Here is a 20,601-nt window from a genome sequence, read left to right as displayed (position 1 = left end):
GAAATCAACTCTGAGAGGGAAAAACATCCAGATCCATTGGGATCTTGAATTCTATCTTACCCAACAAGGGTAGGGAGAAGGGAAAACCAAGGGGGATAGGGGGGAGGGAAAACAAAAAGGGAGGGAAAGAGAGGGGAAGGGGGAGGGAACAAAAAGGGAGGGACTAAAAAGGGAAACATCAAGGGAGGGGACAAGGGGGACTGATTCAAAGTAAATCGCTGGACTAAAAGGTAGAGCCGAAGAAGAAAAGGTTAGAATTAGGGAAGGCAATCAAAATGCCAGGGAGTCCACAAATGACAATCATAACTTTGAACGTGAATGGGATGAACTCACCCATAAAATGTAGACGAATAGCAGAATGGATTAGAATCCAAAACCCTACCATATGTTGTCTTCAAGAAACACACATGAGGCGGGTTGACACCCACAAGGTCAGAATTAAAGAATGGAGTAAGACCTTCTGGGCCTCAACTGACAGAAAGAAGGCAGGAGTGGTAATAATGATATCTGATAAAGCCAAAGGAAAAATAGACCTGACCAAAAGGGATAGGGAAGGTAATTATATTTTGTTAAAAGGGACTTTAGACAATGAGGAAATATCATTAATCAACATGTATGCGCCAAATAATATAGCACCCAAATTTCTAATGGAGAAACTAGGAGAATTGAAGGAAGAAATAGACAGCAAAACCATATTAGTAGGAGACTTAAACCAACCATTATCAAATTTAGATGAATCAAATAAAAAAATAAATAAGAAAGAGGTAAAAGAAGTGAATGAAATCTTAGAAAATTTAGAATTAATAGACATATGGAGAAAAATAAATAGGGATAAAAAGGAATACACCTTCTTCTCAGCACCACATGGCACATTCACAAAAATTGACCATACATTAGGTCACAGAAACATAGCACACAAATGCAGAAAAGCAGAAATAATGAATTCAGCCTTCTCAGATCACAAGGCAATAAAAATAATGATTAGTAATGGTACATGGAAAACCAAATCAAAAACAAATTGGAAATTAAACAATATGATACTCCAAAATCATTTAGTTAAAGAAGAAATCATAGAAACAATTAATAATTTCATCGAGGAAAATGACAATGGTGAGACATCCATTCAAACCTTTTGGGATGCAGCCAAAGCAGTAATCAGAGGTAAATTCATATCCCTGAATGCTTATATTAACAAACTAGGGAGAGAGAGATCAATCAATTGGAAATGCAAATGAAAAAACTCAAAAGTGATCAAATTAAAACCCCCCAGCAGAAAACCAAACTAGAAATCCTAAAAATTAAGGGAGAAATTAATAAAATCGAAAATGATAGAACTATTGATTTAATAAATAAGACAAGAAGCTGGTACTTTGAAGAAACAAACAAAATAGACAAAGTACTGGTCAATCTAATTTAAAAAACAAAGGAAGAAAAGCAAATTAACAGCATCAAAGATGAAAAGGGGGACTGCACCTCCGATGAAGAGGAAATTAAGGCAATCATTAAAAATTACTTTGCCCAATTATATAGCAATAAATACACCAATTTAGGTGACATGGATGAATATATACAAAAATACAAACTGCCTAGACTAACAGAAGAAGAAATAGAATTCTTAAATAATCCCTTATCAGAAAATGAAATCCAACAAGCCATCAAAGAACTGCCTAAGAAAAAATCCCCAGGGCCTGATGGATTCACCAGTGAATTCTATCAAACATTCAGAGAACAGTTAATCCCAATACTATACAAACTATTTGACATAATAAGCAAAGAGGGAGTTCTACCAAACTCCTTTTATGACACAAACATGGTACTGATTCCAAAACCAGGCAGGTCAAAAACAGAGAAAGAAAACTATAGACCAATCTCCCTAATGAATATAGATGCAAAAATCTTAAATAGGATATTAGCAAAAAGACTCCAGCAAGTGATCAGAAGGATCATCCACCATGATCAAGTAGGATTTATACCAGGGATGCAGGGCTGGTTCAATATTAGGAAAACCATCCACATAATTGACCACATCAACAAGCAAACCAACAAGAACCACATGATTATCTCAATAGATGCAGAAAAAGCCTTTGATAAAATACAACACCCATTCCTATTAAAAACACTAGAAAGCATAGGAATAGAAGGGTCATTCCTAAAAATAATAAACGGTATATATCTAAAACCATCAGCTAATATCATCTGCAATGGGGATAAACTAGACACATTCCCAATAAGATCAGGAGTGAAACAAGGATGCCCATTATCACCTCTATTATTTGACATTGTACTAGAAACACTAGCAGTAGCAATTAGAGAAGAAAAAGAAATTGAAGGCATCAAAATAGGCAAGGAGGAGACCAAGTTATCACTCTTTGCAGATGACATGATGGTCTACTTAAAGAATCCTAGAGATTCAACCAAAAAGCTAATTGAAATAATCAACAACTTTAGCAAAGTTGCAGGATACAAAATAAACCCACATAAATCATCAGCTTTTCTATATATCTCCAACACAGCTCAGCAGCAAAAATTAGAAAGAGAAATCCCACTCAAAATCACCTTAGACAAAATAAAATACCTAGGAATCTACCTCCCGAGACAAACACAGGAACTATATGAACACAACTACAAAACACTCTCCACACAACTAAAACTAGACTTGAGCAATTGGAAAAACATTAACTGCTCATGGATAGGATGAGCCAATATAATAAAAATGACCATCCTACCCAAACTTATTTATCTATTTAGTGCCATACCCATTGAACTACCAAGAAACTTGTTTTAGTGAACTAGGAAAAAACCATAATAAAGTTCATTTGGAACAACAAAAGATCAAGGATATCCAGGGAAATAATGAAAAAAAACACATATGATGGGGGCTTTGCAGTCCCTGACCTAAAACTATATTACAAAGCAGCAGTCATCAAAACAATTTGGTACTGGCCAAGAAACAGAAAGGAAGATCAGTGGAATAGACTGGGGGCAAGCGAACTCACAAGACAGTATACGATAAACCCAAAGATCCCAGCTTTTGGGACAAAAATCCACTATTTGATAAAAACTGCTGGGAAAATTGGAAGACAGTGTGGGAGAGACTAGGAATAGATCAACACTTCACACCCTACACCAAGATAAATTCAAAATGGGTGAGTGACTTAAACATAAAGAAGGAAACCATAAGTAAATTGGGTAAACACAGAATAGTATACATGTCAGACCTTTGGGAGAGGAAAGGCTTTAAAACCAAGCAAGACATAGAAAGAATCATAAAATGTAAAATAAATAATTTTGACTACATCAAATTAAAAAGCTTTTGCACAAACAAAACAAATGTAACTAAAATCAGAAGGGAAACAACAAACTGGGAAAAAAATCTTCATAGAAACCTCTGACAAAGGTTTAATTATTCAAATTTATAAAGAGCTAAATCAACTGTACAACAAATCAAGCCATTCTCCAATTGATAAATGGGCAAGGGACATGGATAGGCAGTTCTCAGATAAAGAAATCAAAACTATTAACAAGCACATGAAGAAGTGTTCTAAATCTCTTATAATCAGAGAGATGCAAATAAAAACAACTCTGAGGTATCACCTCACACCTAGCAAATTGGCTAACATAACAGCAAAGGAAAGTAATGAATGCTGGAGGGGATGTGGCAAAGTAGGGACATTAATTCATTGCTGGTGGAGTTGTGAACTGATCCAACCATTCTGGAGGACAATTTGGAACTATGCCCAAAGGGCGACAAAAGAATATCTACCCTTTGATCTAGCCATAGCACTGCTGTGTCTGTACCCCAAAGAGATAATGGACAAAAAGACTTGTACAAAAATATTCATAGCTGCATTCTTTGTGGTGGCCAAAAACTGGAAAACGAGGGGATGCCCATCAATTGGGGAATGGCTGAGCAAATTGTGGTATATGTTGGTGATGGAATACTATTGTGCTAAAAGGAATAATAAAGTGGAGGAGTTCCATGGAGACTGGAACAACCTCCAGGAAGTGATGCAGAGCGAGAGGAGCAGAACCAGGGGAACATTGTACACAGAGACTAATACACTGTGGTATAATCGAACGTAATGGACTTCTCCATTAGTGGCGGTGTAATGTCCCTGAACAATTTGCAGGGATCTAGGTGAAAAAAAACACCATTCATAAGCAAAGGATAAACTGTGGGGGTGGAAACACCGAGGAAAAGCAACTGCCTGAATACAGCGGTTGAGGGGACATGACAGAGGAGAGACTCTAAATGAACACTCTAATGCAAATATTATCAACATAGTAATGGGTTCAAATCAAGAAAACATGTAATGCCCAGTGGATTTACGCGTTGGCTATGGGGTTGGGGGGGAGGAAAAGAAAATGATCTATGTCTTTAATGAATAATGCTTGGAAATGATCAAATAACATATTTAAAAAAAAGAAAAAATATAGATATAAAAGAAAAATATATGTTAAGAATATGAATTAAGAAAAGAGAAAATGGTAATTAAAAGATTGCTGGTAATTTCATTGAATTCAGTTCTGTTGAGTGATGTGATTAGAAGCCATATTTTAGATGGCTAAGAATAAAGGAAGTAAAGACAAAAAGTATTAAACTCAAATAGAAATTGGGTTCATTAAACTGTATAAAAAGGTCCACATATTGACTTAGTAAACCACATATCTATTTTATCTATATAATTTATTTATTTTATGGCTATTTACATAATGAAATCTATATTTTATTGTACTTTATTCATTTCATTAAGTATTTTAAAATTATGCTTTATTCTGGTTTGGGCAACACTTGGGAATACTGTGAGTGTGTGTTTTATATTCCTAATGTATGCAGCATTTTCTAGAACTTTAGCTAAGAGATGGTGGAGAAATGTGAAATAATGTCTTGAGATGGTAGGGCCTATTGAGACTTTTTTTTCAAAAATGGAAGAGATTCACTACTTTAGAATTTAATTCCCCCCATTTACACTTTAGATCTATTATATATTGCGCTTCTTTAGGCAGCCTTTATGCAGCCAGTAGTTTGCTGGCTTAGCTAACCTGGTCTTCTTCTATTCCTTATATGTGTTACCTACTTTCCAACCAATGTCTTTATGCTGGCTTTTCCACATTCCCAGAATGTACCACCTCCTTTCCTCCATCTCTTAGAAGCCCTAGTTTTCTTTTAAGCTATGCTTAAGTACTCTTTTCTATGTGACTGTGTATGTCATGTATGATATATACATATCTTCTACATATATGTGTATAATATTTCATATTAAAAGAACAATAGTAATCCTCTATCCACTCTTCTTATATGCTCTTTCCATATTTATATAAAGCATTACCTAACCTATTTAACCTATTTAGTAGCTTAGCGGTTGTTTTCAAATATATGCATTTATATCATATATAATCTCTGCATTTCATATGTACATACCTGAAAACATGAAGGAATAATTGCAGAACTACCCCTTAAATAAGTGCATGTTGACGTAATGATTATACAAAGTGGTGAGATAATATGGAATTGGTTGATATTAACACCTTGAAATGATTTCCATGACTATCTATATTATAACAAGCTTATCACAAGCAGTGGTAAATATCAAGATCAAGGTAGCACATATCACAGTATAAGGAAATGAAAAAGAGAAAGTCCACATGGAGAAATGAACAAGTAAAAAGCCTGGATAACCGTTGTGCCTATTGCTAATGAAGTCTGTTAGCCATGGAAAGCAATGGAACCAACCATTTGTTAGCTGAAGAGTAACAAGAAAAAAGTGGTACTGTTGTGATAATTTTGGAAACTATCTAAAAGTTTCTTCTTCGTTGTTGAAAAGGGCAGCTGGCTGGCTGTTGAGTTTGGATCTCGTGAGCTGATAGGCCAGTTGATGGATTTTAGTGCCCACTAAAAACTGGCTGACAGTAGAGGTCTGGGAGACAGATATACAAATTCAAAGATCCCTGTTTAACAGTTTAAAGGTAAAGGAATTCAAGGTAGCTGATATGAGTTCAAAGATAAGGGATTCCCTAAGTCTAAAAAGAAGGAGACTGAGTCACAGCACTCTCAACTCAGGGTCTCTCATGAGAACCAGTTCCGTCTGGTAAAGAGCAGACGTGCTCTCACTCTCCTTAGTCTATCTAGGTCTCAAGATACTAACTAAATAACCCTTTTCTAATATCCTTATAAACATTTTTTTTTCTTAAAAACACGGTCTCCAAAAGTTCTTCAGTCACAGTTTTACTGTCAGACTAGTCAAAGTTGAGCCACGTCAACCGGAAATGGCTTCCCAGCCTGCAAGGCCAGAGCTTTGTCTCCATCCTTTCGGTCTTCTTTCCTGGAAACCCTGCCAAACTGCCGCTTCTCTCTTCCCAAGCTGTAAATCCTGTATTTCCAAGGTTTTCAAAGGGAATAGCCAGAGCCAGTCAGGAAAAACAGCCTCCAGGATCTTGCTTAGCCCTGGAGACAGTGACAGTTGGAAAACCCCAACTCTTATCGGCACCACAGAATGACAGGAATTTGGCCCAAGGTTCCAACCAAGGCAGTCTTTCAGGACTCACTTCTGTCACTAACTCATCAGATCCAAATCAATTTGACCCCTAATAACTCCCCCTGCAGTCCTATGGGTAGATGGAATCTGCCCCATTGGGGCATAGTAAACCATGTACTATCTAATCTTATTCTTAAACTTATTTTCCTATTTCCCCAAACAAAAATAAATTAGCTTACTCTATCACTATTCTTACTTCTGCTAAAGGAATCTAAGCAAAAGATAAAAAGAGTTTCAAGAAACAAACAAAAAAAAGAAATGAGGAAAATACTTGCAAAAATGCAATTCCAAACAGTACAATGACAGCAATCCAAAATGCAAACCTTTGCAAAAATACAACCTATGCTGTTACAGAAACAAAACTTGTCTACAATGCAAAACTCATGGCAAACTGTATCTACTACATCCTATGGAAAAGAATTCAAAGCAAGCTTTGGGAACTGTGCTAATACAGGAAGCCAAAACCTTTCTACAGTCAACCTTAAAATTAACTTGCACCACCAAGAATCGTTTAAGAAATCTAATGATGAACAAATATGCAGATATGCACAAATCTATGCCATCTTTACCTGCTTTGTATATGCTATGAACATACATATTCTGTACAAAGGAAAATGGCATGATGCTGGAGCTGAAGTCAGAGGACCTGAATTCAAATGTGAGTCCATTCCTTTGTGACTTGGATGGCCATGTGTACATTTACTTGGCTTCTTCTGACCTCGATTGATTCATTTGTAAAATGAGGACGCTGAACTTGATGGCTGCTAACAGCCTTTCCAGCACCAAACTTGTGCCCCAAAGCAGGAAACGTGCCCGGGGTTGTTGTTTGCTTTGGTGTGGTTTTGAGATGTGGCAGAGAGTAGATAACAAGCCAAGCTGACACAATTAGGAAGACTTGAATTTGGATTCTGTCTCGGACATTTAATGTTGTCTGACGAGCTGCCAACCATTCTGGACTTGCGTTTTCTCCTTTGGAAGATGAGAAGTTATGCTTCAAGGAGGCAAAGATCCAGCACAACTCCAGAGGCCTGACGAGAAGGGATATCTGTCTGCTGTCTGCAAAGGAACAGAATGAGGACAAATGGAGATGGAGATCTACCTTCCTTCACTCTCTTTTCTCCATGAATTTGCCACTAGAGTGCACATCTTGTTTCAGAACATGACAAACAGAAACGTGCATCGTATGACAACCTTTGTCCAGCCTATAGCCTTCTTGGGGAGGGGACGGAGAAAACATGCAATGCCGAATGTCAGAGAGTGAGAATAAAAGCTCGTGGTGCCATGTAATCTGGAAAAAAGAAGGTAAAATGTTTATTTTTTCATGAGAAGGGCAGACTGAGCTCCAAGTTTCCTTCTAGTTCTGTCTTATCATTTTAGGTTTGAAAATGATTCGTCTCACAGTTGTATGTGAGATCGAGTGGAGCAAGAATAGCATCTCTAAAGCTATCATAACGCAGACATTCAGTGACATTGAATATAAAAGGATGAATGGTGTGCAAGAAGTAGTCCCATGCAAGACTGACTGTGTCTGAGTAAGAATATAATGAGGCTTTTCATGTTTTACCATGAAGATAACCCCCATGCGGTGTCTATACATACTTCTCGTGTTTATGAGAAGTTTTCTCGGTACTACGACATAGTCTGAAATGAACTGGTTTAATTAAACTATTCCTTTACTGAGCAGCACAAGTTTTACTGCTCAGAACAGTGAGGAAAGTGATTCTTTTTACAACCATCATATATATTAGGGGAGCTAAATTTGAGAATTTTAAAGCTACTCTACATTCATGGGAATTCCCTGCAAAACATCTGATTGGTTATCTTCTTGACATTTTAAAAGATGCAATTTCATATTTTTCTTTCTGTGGCATGTGGAATACCTGAATGAATGGGCATATTTGCCTGACCAAAGGGATAGAGCCCTGCATGCCACTGTACACATCTGGAACAACCAAGACATCACTCTCTTCATGTTAATTCCTGCCAGCGAAAGCCATTCTGTCCCGTAAAGCCACTCTGAACATGATGCCATTAACCTCAGAGGTCTCCCATCGCCTCCAATCCTACCTTGTCTTTGACCTTTGCTTTCTCTTCATGTTCAACTATCTGATTTCCATAGTGTCCTCCTCACCCCACAGCAATCATTAGCATAACAGAGCTTTAGCATGACATTGATTGAAGCCAGTGCTGGCTGAATGCAGTATCAAAGCATCATTTAGCAGACATCAAATCTAATTTACTGTGTATTGTATTAAAACTCTCATAGCAGTGTTGAGAGAGAAGAGTCCAGACTTCCGATCTTGATCGTGCTTTTATATTCTTGTGCACTTACCCAGGAATCATGCTACTTCGGATCCTATTTTTCTTTTAAAACTGTTCTCTTTCCCTTAAAAACACTTACTACATGCAGAGATTTTCCATGTACCTCATTTCATGGCTGTCACTTAAACTGCACTCTTTAGATTTTGCCAAATTTATTAGCTACAGTATCTCATTCCATCTTCCTAACAGTCTAGTGAGACGGGTACTACCAGCTATTTTACAAATGGAGGAAACTGATGAAGAGAGGTGTTAAATCTTTTAACCATGTGACCAAACATTAAATTCAATTTTGGAAAGCTATTCTCTATACTACATTTTTTCAGTCTTTTGAGATCTCTTCCAACCCTAAATCAACCCTTCAGTCATATATTACAGATTGTTATGAACTATAATCATCTCATAATGCAAAACCAAAATGAACATTCTATATAATAGGCTTTTCTTTTTTTTAAGGTGACAGTTTGCATTTTATTTTACTTTTTGAATTAATTTATTTAGTCAATTTAGAACATTATTCATTGGCTACAATAATCACATTATTTCCCTCCATCCCACCCTTCCAGCAGCCAACTCACAATTTCACTGAGTATTATATGTGTCCTTGATCAGAATCCATTTCCATGTTGTTAGTGTTTGCACTAGGATGCTCATTTAGAGTCTCCATCCCCAGCCATATTCCCCTTGACCCATGTGATCAAGCAGTTGTTTTTCTTCTGTGTTTCTACTCCCACAGTGTTTCCTCTGGATGTGGATAGTGTTTTATCTCATAGATCTCTCTGAGTTGTTCATGATCACTGCATTGCCACTAATGGAGAAGTTCATTACATTCGATTGTACCACAGTGTATCAGTCTCTGTGTACAATGTTCCCCTGGTTCTGCTCCTCTCCTTCTGCATCACTTCCTGGAGATTGTACCAGTTCCCATGGAATTCCTCCAATTCATTATTCCTTTGAGCGCAATAGTATTCCATCACCAACAGATACCACAAATTGTTCAGCCATTCCCTAATTGATGGGCATCCCCTCATTTTCCAATTTTTTGCCACCACAAAGAGCTCAGCTATTAATATTCTTGTACAAGTCTTTTTCCTTATTATTTCTTTGGGGTACAGACCCAGCAGTGCTATGGCTGTATCAAAGGGCAGACAGTCTTTTTCTGCCCTTTGGGCAAAGTTCCAAATTGCCCTCCAGAATGGTTGGATCCATTCACAACTCCACCAGCAATGCATTATTGTCCCAACTTTGCCACATCCCCTACTTTCCTTTGCTGTCATGTTGAACAATCTGCTAAATGTGAGGTGATACCTCAGAGTTGTTTTGATTTGCATCTCTTTGATTATAAGAGATTTAAAACATTTTTTCACAGGTTTTTCTAATGTTCTAATTTTAGTTGATATTTAAATGTATCTTATATAAATTAACTTCAAATGATTTCAGAGATTATTTTCACTTTTTCAATTAGCATAAAATGCAGTTTAGAATAGTGGGTAGAAGAAAGTCAAGCAGACTTTGGTTGAATTATGCTTTCTGACAGATATTTGTCTCATCACTTTAGGAAAGTTATTTAATCCCTTGTAGTCAATTAAAGCTCTAATCTAGCGGTAAGAAAATAAAAAAGAAATAGTGACCACTAAACCCAGAATATGGGTTCCTATGAACAGATATTGATTTAGAAACCCATGTTAAGATTATCTAATCTCTTTTGTAATTCTTTTCATTTTGTTAAATGTTTCACAATTAAATTTTAATCTAGTTTGATTGCATTGAGCAATTTTGTATGCATCTAACTCAGTATTTGATACCTTTGTGTTAGGCAAATTTTTCTTTAGTATAAGTTGCAAGAGAAGGTGATAACCTGCATTGATAGAGAAAGATTTGCTACACGCAGTTCTCTGTTCTAGTGAAATCTCAGACACAACCCCTATCCATCTTCCCAAATGCATGCATCATCCATTATATTTCCTATTAGATTTATATATATATATATATATATATATATACACTTTGAATTTTCATTACATGGCACAAGCATTTTTCGTATGTTAAAGAAATTTTCATAGAAAATAAATTTTGTATGCTTAACTTCTTGTTTTTGTGCTACATCTGCTACCACTTTTCTGCTTTCTCCTTTTCATTTGATGCTATCTAAAAAGTAATTTCTGCATAAACTACTTCACTCTTGTCTGGTAATTTGAATTACTGATATAGTACAGAGTCAATAGGGGGGCTATTGACACTTTTTTGGTCTCTTCTAGCTTTCAGAAATTAATTATTTTGTTGGATACCTTCCAAACATTATTCCCATAGAGTTGGTCAGAGATACAGAGAGGTCCTATGGAATGGGAGATGATGGATGTAATTTGTTTTAGAGTCCCAATTCCACATTATAATGGAGGAAGATGCCTCATACCCTGGTCTCTTACTCAGCTCTCCTTATGTCCTTTGATCTATGCTTCAGTATTTAAAAGTTTTAATTTCAGTTTTCATATAAAAACAAACTAGTATTTGGGGCCTACTGGGGGCAGTTTGATTTAAATTTTGTTGTTAATAAACTCTTCAATAAATGTATACATATAAAACAATTATGAATCTTTCTCACTTTGATTAAAACTATGTTTGCATAACAAATGAATCAACCATTTTTAGCAAATTGAATTTTCAAGCATTATCTAAATACAACCTAATCACATACACTTTGCTTTCTTATTGTCTAAAATAGTGCCATGAAATTCATAGTAGAGCTAAGAGAGATAAAGCAGAGCTTTGCATACATATAGAATAGCATTTCCTTAAGATGCATTTGAATTTCAAGTGTAAAATTAAAATGGGTGCTAAATAAAGAGGAGAGGGAAATTTTTTTTCTTTCTCCCCCTTTGGATCTACATACTCAGTACCATTTTTTTTCTTTTTTAAATCCTCAAGTGTGGTGAAAAATTAATTATTAATCAGCAGAAACACCAATAAAGTCTCCAAACAAATAATAGGTTTATTGAGAGAGTCTCACATAAAGCTAAATTCTGGTTAAGACCAAGATCAAAGACAGCAAGCCTTAGGAAATGGCCTTTTTTAATGCACAGAAATCTAATGACAGTGTCATGTTGAAGACAGAAAATACAATCAAAATTAAATTAAAATTAAGATAGCATGAACATAAATCTTTCATATGGGCAGGTCTTATTTACTGATGCAAGTGCTGAATAAGCTGGAAAGTACAGAAATCATCACTACGGGTGGTAACTAATGCTTGTTATTATGACTGGTCCTTACAAGGGTTCTGCAATAAGGGATCAGGGTCTGATTTTTGCTGATAATTCCTCCCCATGTCGAGTCAATCACCTCCTGTACCTAAAGATGGCAGGTAAGGATGAATAACAGAAGTCATTGCACCTAGTATATAGGCATCCTATACTACTGATTGAATGTATTGTATCAGACACTGAAAAGCAGCCTTCCACCTCCTGAATACTTTCAGCAGTATGGTGGGCTTGGTAAGAATGTTTAGGTTAAAGATGTAAGGTCACAGTGCCTGTCAGCAAGATTTAATACCACCTTGAGCTATATTTTTCTAATGCTTCTAAATCATACAAGGCTAACTACATTATTTAACTATTAACTCAAAGTTAATGACTGTGTTATAAAAATAATAATAAAGACTAATGCTATTATAATCATGGAAGGGATAAGGGATTTGACATTCACACAATTCACTTCTCCACTCAAAAAAAAAAATGTGGAATGGTCTATGAGGGGACTTTTCATTACTATGAAATAATTCCATGATGTTGACTTAAACTATTTTTCTTATTAAAGGTCATGAAAAATTAATGCATGTGCTGGTTTAGAATTATTCAGGGAAGGGAAGCGAGAAATTGGGAAAAATTGTATAACATATTTCTCTAAGAGTCTCATTTCGGAGTCAGAACCAAGATGGTGGGGTATTAGTAGGAGCCTTCTCAATCTCTTTCCAACTGATCATTGCAAAGTATCTCAAAAGAACAGAAATCGAAACCAGATGAGTAAAGGGGCTCTCTCCCACTGAATACAGCCTTAAAGATAGGCAGTGTTTAGGGATTCCCACACTATAAGGGAGCAAACCTGCACAAATTAAACACCAAGCTGATCACCTCTCTCCCACACCACCTACCACACCAAAGTCAGAGCAAGGGCAGGGGCAACCTCTAAGTTCTCTGAGGCTGGCTGAAAGCACCACAGATTTACCCCTAAGGGCAGTGCAAAGCCTTGGCAGCAACACTTGAGACTTGAGAATGGAGAGCACAGAGATTGGGCAGAAACATGACTGGTCATAACCTAGGCAGTATGGGCTAGAAATATAGCTTCAGGGCAAAATGCTTTAAAGTACATTATATAAAGAACATCACAACTCTACCTGCCACCACTCAGGCTTATGACTGGGAAGAGAAGATACTACTAAGGCAAAACTCTGCAAGACAGAAGCTAAGAAAGCAATGTCCACCAACATGCATGAGCCCCAATAAAACCCCAATAAAAGGAATAAGCAACAGAAAAAAAAGCTCTTGTCCCTGGACAATTTCTATGGAGAAAAAGAGAAAAACACAGAACTAACAACAGAGCAAACAAACAAGCAAACACATGCAAGCATTTTTAAAAAATGGAAATTGGTTACAAGCTCTTCAGGAATTCAAAAAGGAGTTCAGGAACCAAGTAAGAAAGACAGGATAAAAATGGGAAGAATAGTGAGAAAACTGAATTAAATTGTTCATATGGAAAAATAGGCACAGAAATCAAATGAAGTAATAGGGAAATTGCAGACCAGAACTGACCCTCTCGAAGCCATGAAAAGCATAATAGATCAAACTGAAAAGGAAAATCAAAAGATCATCATTAAAAATCAGTCATTAAAGACTAGAATTGGACAAGTAAACCTAATAATATCATGAGACAGCAAGAATTAACAAAACAAAATCAAAAGAATAAAAAAATTGAAGGAAACATGAAATTTTTCATTGAAAAGACAACTGAGTACATGCATCAGTCTCATCCTAGATACATTTTGTTTAGTATCCATCCCAGAGTCAGCTAAGCATCCTCTCCAGCCCAATGGACTCCAAATTCTGTTTCAGTCCTTGTACTTCTCCATCACAGCTGCTGCCTTTTCCTTGGCTTCTCTACTACAGTCTCAGGTACATAGTATGATCATTAGGTGTTCAGTTTCCCAACAATTTTCTATAGAAAATCAAGGGAAGTGGACCATGGTTGTCATTAGAAACTTTGAAGAGTGGGACACTGTAAGACTCCTGCACAGGGTCAGCCAATCCTGTGTGATCCTACCTGGGGTAATGAAAATGAAGAGTAACAAAAGAAAGAACGGACACTATATGAAAGAGAGAATAGTGCCAAATTTATTTGCTTCACACAATATTTATATAGGCAAAAATCACTAGGCAAAACCCACAGGAATTTATGACTTTACATTCCAGAAACCTAACCTTGGTCCCAGGATAGGCAGGTGTTCAAAGGTTAATCCACATCTTCGTCTAATGCAAATCCAAACAAGGGGAAGAGGGGCAAACAAGGGGAAGAGGTGCCCACCTTATCACAATTTGCTTTTCATAAGTGTTATCATGCTTCCTTCGTGTTTACTGTTCCAACCTTGGTCCCGGGATGGGTAAAGGTTAATCCACAGCTTTGTCTGATGCAAAGACAAACAAAGAGGAGGTCCTACCTCTACTACAGGACACCTTTAGAGAAGCTTGATCAATATGCCATCATCATAAAATCCTTCAAGGCAGGACTCCAGCAGAGTTCCTTTTTCTCATCTTGCTCAATCAGTGGAGGCCACTTTTCCATTTCTCCTCTGCAGAAAGCCAGTATTGCCACTTAGTTGGATTCAAGCCTACAGATGTACCCCCTACAGCCACTGTGAAATTCCTTGGGACTGGTTCTGCCACCTGCATCACTGACCTCATCACCTTAGACACAGCCAAAGTCCAGCTGCAGATTGAGGGAGCCATCCACACTTCCTCTACCTGTACCCAGTATTGGGTTGTCATGGGCACTCTTCTGACCATAGACCGAGGGTCCTGGAAGCCTGTACAATGGGCTGGTGGGTGAATTGCAGTGCCAGATGAGTTCTGCCTCTATCTGAATTGGCCTCTATGATTCATTCTGTCAAGCAATTCTACACCAACGGGTCTGAACATGCAGATATTGGAAGTCGCCTCCTGGCAGGCTGTACCACAGGAGCACTGGTAGTATGTGTAACCCAATGCATAGATGTGATAAAGGTATGTTTACAGGCCAAGGCTCTTGCAGGGCGCAGCTGGAGATAACAGGGTGCAGTGCATGCCTATACGACTATCACCTGAGAGGAGGGACTTTGGGGCCTATGGAAAGGAACTTTGTCCAATGTTGCTCGCGATGCTATTGTCAACTGTGCTGAGCTAGTGATCCATGACCTCATCAGAGATGCCATCCTGAAGGCCCACTTCAAGACTGATGACCTTGTATGACCCTTCACTTTAGCCTTTGGGCCTGGCTTCTACACCACCATCATCACCTCCCCTGTGGATGCGGTCAAGATGAGATACATGAACTCTGCCTCGAGCCGGTATGCCAGTGGAGGCCACTGTACTCTTGCTATGCTTTAGAAAGAAGGGCCCTAACTTTTCTACAAAGGGTTCATGCCTTCCTTCCTCCACTTGGGCTCCTGGAATATAGTGTAAGATTGAATGTCCAAATAACTCTAAGTATTATATTTATAAAGTTTATTAATAATCACTTGAAGTAGGGAGAAAATAAACTAAAAGAAACAGGATTTCAAACCTAATTATCTAACAAAAAAGTAAACTCACACGAGTAAGTTCTCCTGCCTCTCATCTCACCCCACCTCCACAGATTTGATCACAGGAAGAGCGAGAGAAGCAGGACTACAGAAAATTTATATACTCCCTACTTACACAATCCCCCCCCCCCCATGATTCCTATGGGAAACGAGTATGTAGAAATCTCCCAGATTTACATGCCTAGTTTCCCCATTGAATCATTTCACATTACCAACTTATATCTCTAAACATTTTCAAGTAGAGGTACATACAATGTACTTTCTACAGGGAAATTACAATAATTGGGAGATAAGAGGGAAATAAAAGAGAAAGAGAACAAAACTAATGATTGCTAGGTGCATTGACAAAAAGTCAATTAGTCCCCTTTAGTATAAGTTGATATTCAAAATAAATGCACTTAACACCCCGCAGTTCAACATCACTACATCCCAGTTCATTCTGGATCTTTTGGTGCATTTTGATGTTTCTGCAGGCACCTTCTCCAAACAGTTCACTTTCTTGATTCAGGGAAGTAGGAAGTTTCTTATCCTAAAATTACTCTCAAATGGTAATTTTTTTATGAATTTAGAATTTTATGATAATTATACAATACCCCCTGAGGAGGGTGTTGACAAACACACAGATCACCCAATGATACATGGCTGAGTTATGAGGTATTTGAATCAATTGGTAAAAGGAAATAAAAAAACATAAAGAAAAACATCAAAATTAAATAGTAAACAAAAATTCTAAGTAAGCAAGAAGCCCATAACAGGTCCTAGAATTAGGGTCCAATAAAGTGATTAATATCCTACAAGTCTGTAGCATCATTGCAGCAACATGCACTTACCCAATCAGCAGCCAGGACTACCAAAAATTGCCACACTTATGAAAGACAGAAATTTTGCCTTTCTTAGATTTTGTAGCAGATGGAAAATAGCATTCCCTGGCCTGATTTTTACATTAGCTCTCAGGGATAAGGGAGCCAATATGGCAGCTAAACTGAGGTAGTTTTTATGAATCTGACACAGGGAAATCCCGTGTCTGACTTTGTCAAACAGCTGTTTCCTCAAACCCCAAAACAAGTCCTCTGTCTTGGAGCAGATTCTCATCCATCCCACCTGGATTAGTTGGTCTCCTTGACCTTGGTCTTCTTGGCTGTATAATGACTCTTCTGTGATCCCTTCTCCTGGAATCAGACACAATCATTAATCAAAGTCCTCTAATATTTAACAATCAATGGCAGGTTTCCAAAGTCTAAAGCTTTTGGGTATGCATTAATACTAGGGGTAATGGATATTGATAACTTATATTAGTGCAAAATGAAAAAAAAAAACCATTAATACTAGTAACATGCTTCAAGAACAAGAAATAAAAGAAAAAAGAAAACTCAAGTACTTATTGCACATACAAGGAAAAACAATAATAATTTTTTAAGTCAAAAATCTATAGACCACAATCAGTGACACACTGTGTTACCCCAGGAGAGGCACAGTACAAAGGTTTCTCACCTCAAGATGAGATCCATTTCCTTTTTAACTTGGCCATAAGCAACAGTGTGAGTGCACATAATTTCCACCAAGTAACAGCTTTATAAAAAACAGTAGTAGAACAGCTAATGCCCTTTCTAAGAATAACCAAAATCCCCCAAACCATAAGAGACAAGTTAATGACAATAGCATACAAACCTGCTATCATATAGCATTCATATGAATTGCCATGTGTCATTTTTAAAAACCTTTGAAGCTCATGGATACTTGTCACAAGTTCTCCAGCTCTAACTAATCTTTCAACCTTGGCTGAGATATTTTTATCAAAGCCTATTACTTCTATCATTCCAAAATTTTGCAGGAGAACCTAGAAAAACACAAACCTGTGTACTGCTAATGAAAACCTTTTTGCATCTAAAATGTCACCAAGAATCTAGATCATTCTGGTGGGAGGGTAGAGTAAACTGAAAAGTTACAAATATAAAAACCATCCAGAAACCACTGAAGCTTTGTGGGAAATGCTCCCTATTGGGAGACATCCAGAGGTACCATGCCCCCTAGGAAAACCTTCCTGCCTCCTGGATGAGACTGTAAAAGCCTTTATTTGTCTCATTCATTACATTTTTATAAATGTGGAGGTATCAAAGAGCCCCAGGAAGGATTACACAAGATCTGGCAGCCTCTACACTAAAGGACCACAAAGCTTGGAATATGATATTCAGGAAGGCAAGAGAATTGGGTCTACAACCAAGAATTACCTACGCATCAAAACTGACTATACATTTATAGGGGAAACTATGGGCATTTAATGAAATAGATGATTTCCAAGCATACCTAAAGTGATGACCACAATTAAATGGGAAATTTGATGTCTAAATACAAAAGTTAAGAGAACCATAAAAAGGTTAATGAGAGAGGGCAAAAAGGTAAGGACTTCAGGAAGGAAGGTAAAATTCATTATATTACTATATGGAAAAATGATAACTATAACATTTAAAAATTGTTTTCATTATCATAGTAGATAGAAGAAATATTCATAGGCAGATGTTGTGGTATTAAGCTGTTTATGCTCATATGTAAAAATGCAGGAGGGGATGAGAAAGAGGATGGTAGTAAGCAAAAATTGAAGGAAGAAGAAAAATAGGTTAAATTATATGACATTAAGAGGTGCATCATGTTGGGAAGAATACTATTATAATAAGGGGAGGAAGAGAGTGTTAATAGGTAATACTTAAATCTTACTCTCAGTGGAATCTGTTCTAAGAGTGAAGAACAGAGAGATCAATTGGGATAGAGAATTTTATCTTACTATACAGAGAAGTTGAGAGGAATAAAGAAATGGGGAAGTGGGGTGAGGAGTATTAAAAGGGAAGGAAAAATTGGGGGGGCAGGTGAATAATAGACCTTGAGGGGAAATAAGAGGGGCTTAAGAAGGGAGATGTTGGGAAGGTAAGTAAAATAAGGGTGGGAAAAAAGGGAGTGATTAAAAGCAAAACACTGGTGAAGAAGGAAATAGTGAAAGAAGAAAGGGTAGGATTAAAAGAGGAAATCCAAATAATGGGGAACATACAGGTGGTAATCATAACTCTGAATGTGAATGGGATGAAGTCACCCATAAAACAGAAGCAGATAGCATAGTGGATTAAAAACCAAAATCCTATGATATATTGTCTACAAGAAACACCAATGAGGCAGATAGACACACAGACACACACAGGGTAAAGATAAAAGGCTGGAGCAGCATTTATTGGGCATTAATAGAGATAAAGAAGGCAGGAGTCACAACCAATGTATCTGACAAAACCAAAGTAAAAATAGATCTGATTAAATGAGATAAGGAATATAATTACATCCAGATGAAAGGCAGTACAATGAAGAAATATGAGTACTCAATATGTATGCACCAAATTATATAGCATCCTGATTTTTAAAGAAGAAACTATTGGAGCTTAAGGAGGAAATAGATAGTAAAACTATACTAGTGAAAGACCTCAACCTTCTTCTATCAGATCTACATTGTCACACCAAAAAATAAAAAAGAAGTAAGAGATATGAATAAAATCTTTTAAAATTTCGTTAATAGCCATATGGAGAAAAGTAATTAGGGATAAAATTGCATATACCTTCTTTTCAGAAGCACATGGTACATTTATAAAGATTGACCATGCACTAGGGCATAAAAACATTGTAAACAAATGCAGAAAAGGATGCAAATTTTTGAGATCATAATGCAATAAAATTTATAATTAGTAAAGGTACTGGAGAGGCAAATAAAAAAATCAGTTGGAAATTAAACTATCTGATTCTCTAAAACTTATTGGTTAAGAACAATTCATGAAAGCAATGATTTCATGGAAGAGAATGACAATGAGGAAACAATATATCAAAATTTTTGGGATATAGCAAAAGTAATACTCAGGAAAATTTTTGTTCCTGAGTGCCAATTTAACAAAAAAGAGGACAAGGATATTAACAAATTGGGTATGCAACTAAAAAAAAACTATAAAAAGAACCAATTAAAAACCTCCAGATAAAGACCAAATTAAAAATCAGAGGAGAAATTAGTAAAATTGAAAGTAGACAAACTATTGAACTAATAAATAAAACTGGGAAATGGTATTCTAAAAAACCCAAATAAAATACTTTATTGGTTAATCTAATTAATAAAAAGAAAGAGAAGCAAATTAACAGTATCATGAATGAAAAGTGTGATCTCACCTCTAAAGAAGATGAAAGTAAGGTTAAGAACTATTTTGCTCAATTATATTGCATTAAATATTAATCTAGGTGAAATTTGTGTATATTTTCAAAAATAAAAAAATGCCTAGATTAACAAAAGAGGAAATAGGCTACTTAAATAATCTCAGATCAGAAAAAAAAATTGAACAAAGCATCAAAGAACTCCCTAAGAAAAAATCACCATGGCCAGATGTATTTACAAGTGAATTCTATCAAACATTTAAAGATCAGTTCATCCCAACACTCTACAAACTATTTGACAAAATAGGCAAAGAAAGTGTCTTACCAAATTCTTTTTTATGATACTAACTTCCAAACCAGGAAGACCAAAAAAAAAAGAGAGAAGAAAAACTATAGACCAATATCCTTAATGAATATAGATGAAAGAATATTAAATAAAATTCTAGCTAAATACTACAATATGTTATAATGACGATAATTTACTATGACCAGGTGGAATTTATACCAAGAATGAGAGGATGGTTTAATATTAGAAAAAAATCCTTATAATTGACCACATCAACATCCAATCTAATAGAAATCACATGATTATTATCTCAATACATGCAGAAAAAGCCTTTTACAAAATAAAACACCCATTCCTATTGAAAACACAAGAAAATAAAGGAACATAAGGGCCTTTCCACAAAATAATCAGCATTATTCATTTAAAACCATCAGCAAGTATTATCTGCAAAGGGGATAAGTCAG

General features: G+C 36.4%; 1 protein-coding gene and 1 pseudogene across 16 annotated transcripts in view; both read left to right on the top strand.

The window, feature by feature from the left end:
* The window catches only part of ROBO2 (roundabout guidance receptor 2), a 608,856-nt gene that overhangs the window by 425,822 nt on the left and 162,433 nt on the right, over nucleotides 1-20,601 (top strand). The window lies entirely within an intron of this gene.
* Nucleotides 14,598-20,241, top strand: LOC103103484 (dicarboxylate carrier SLC25A8-like; annotated as a pseudogene).

This window comes from Monodelphis domestica, chromosome 8, assembly GCF_027887165.1.
Source record: "Monodelphis domestica isolate mMonDom1 chromosome 8, mMonDom1.pri, whole genome shotgun sequence".
In the NCBI taxonomy this organism is placed as follows: domain Eukaryota; kingdom Metazoa; phylum Chordata; class Mammalia; order Didelphimorphia; family Didelphidae; genus Monodelphis; species Monodelphis domestica.
Note: the sequence above shows the minus strand (reverse complement) of the source record. Positions and strands in the feature narration are given on the sequence as shown.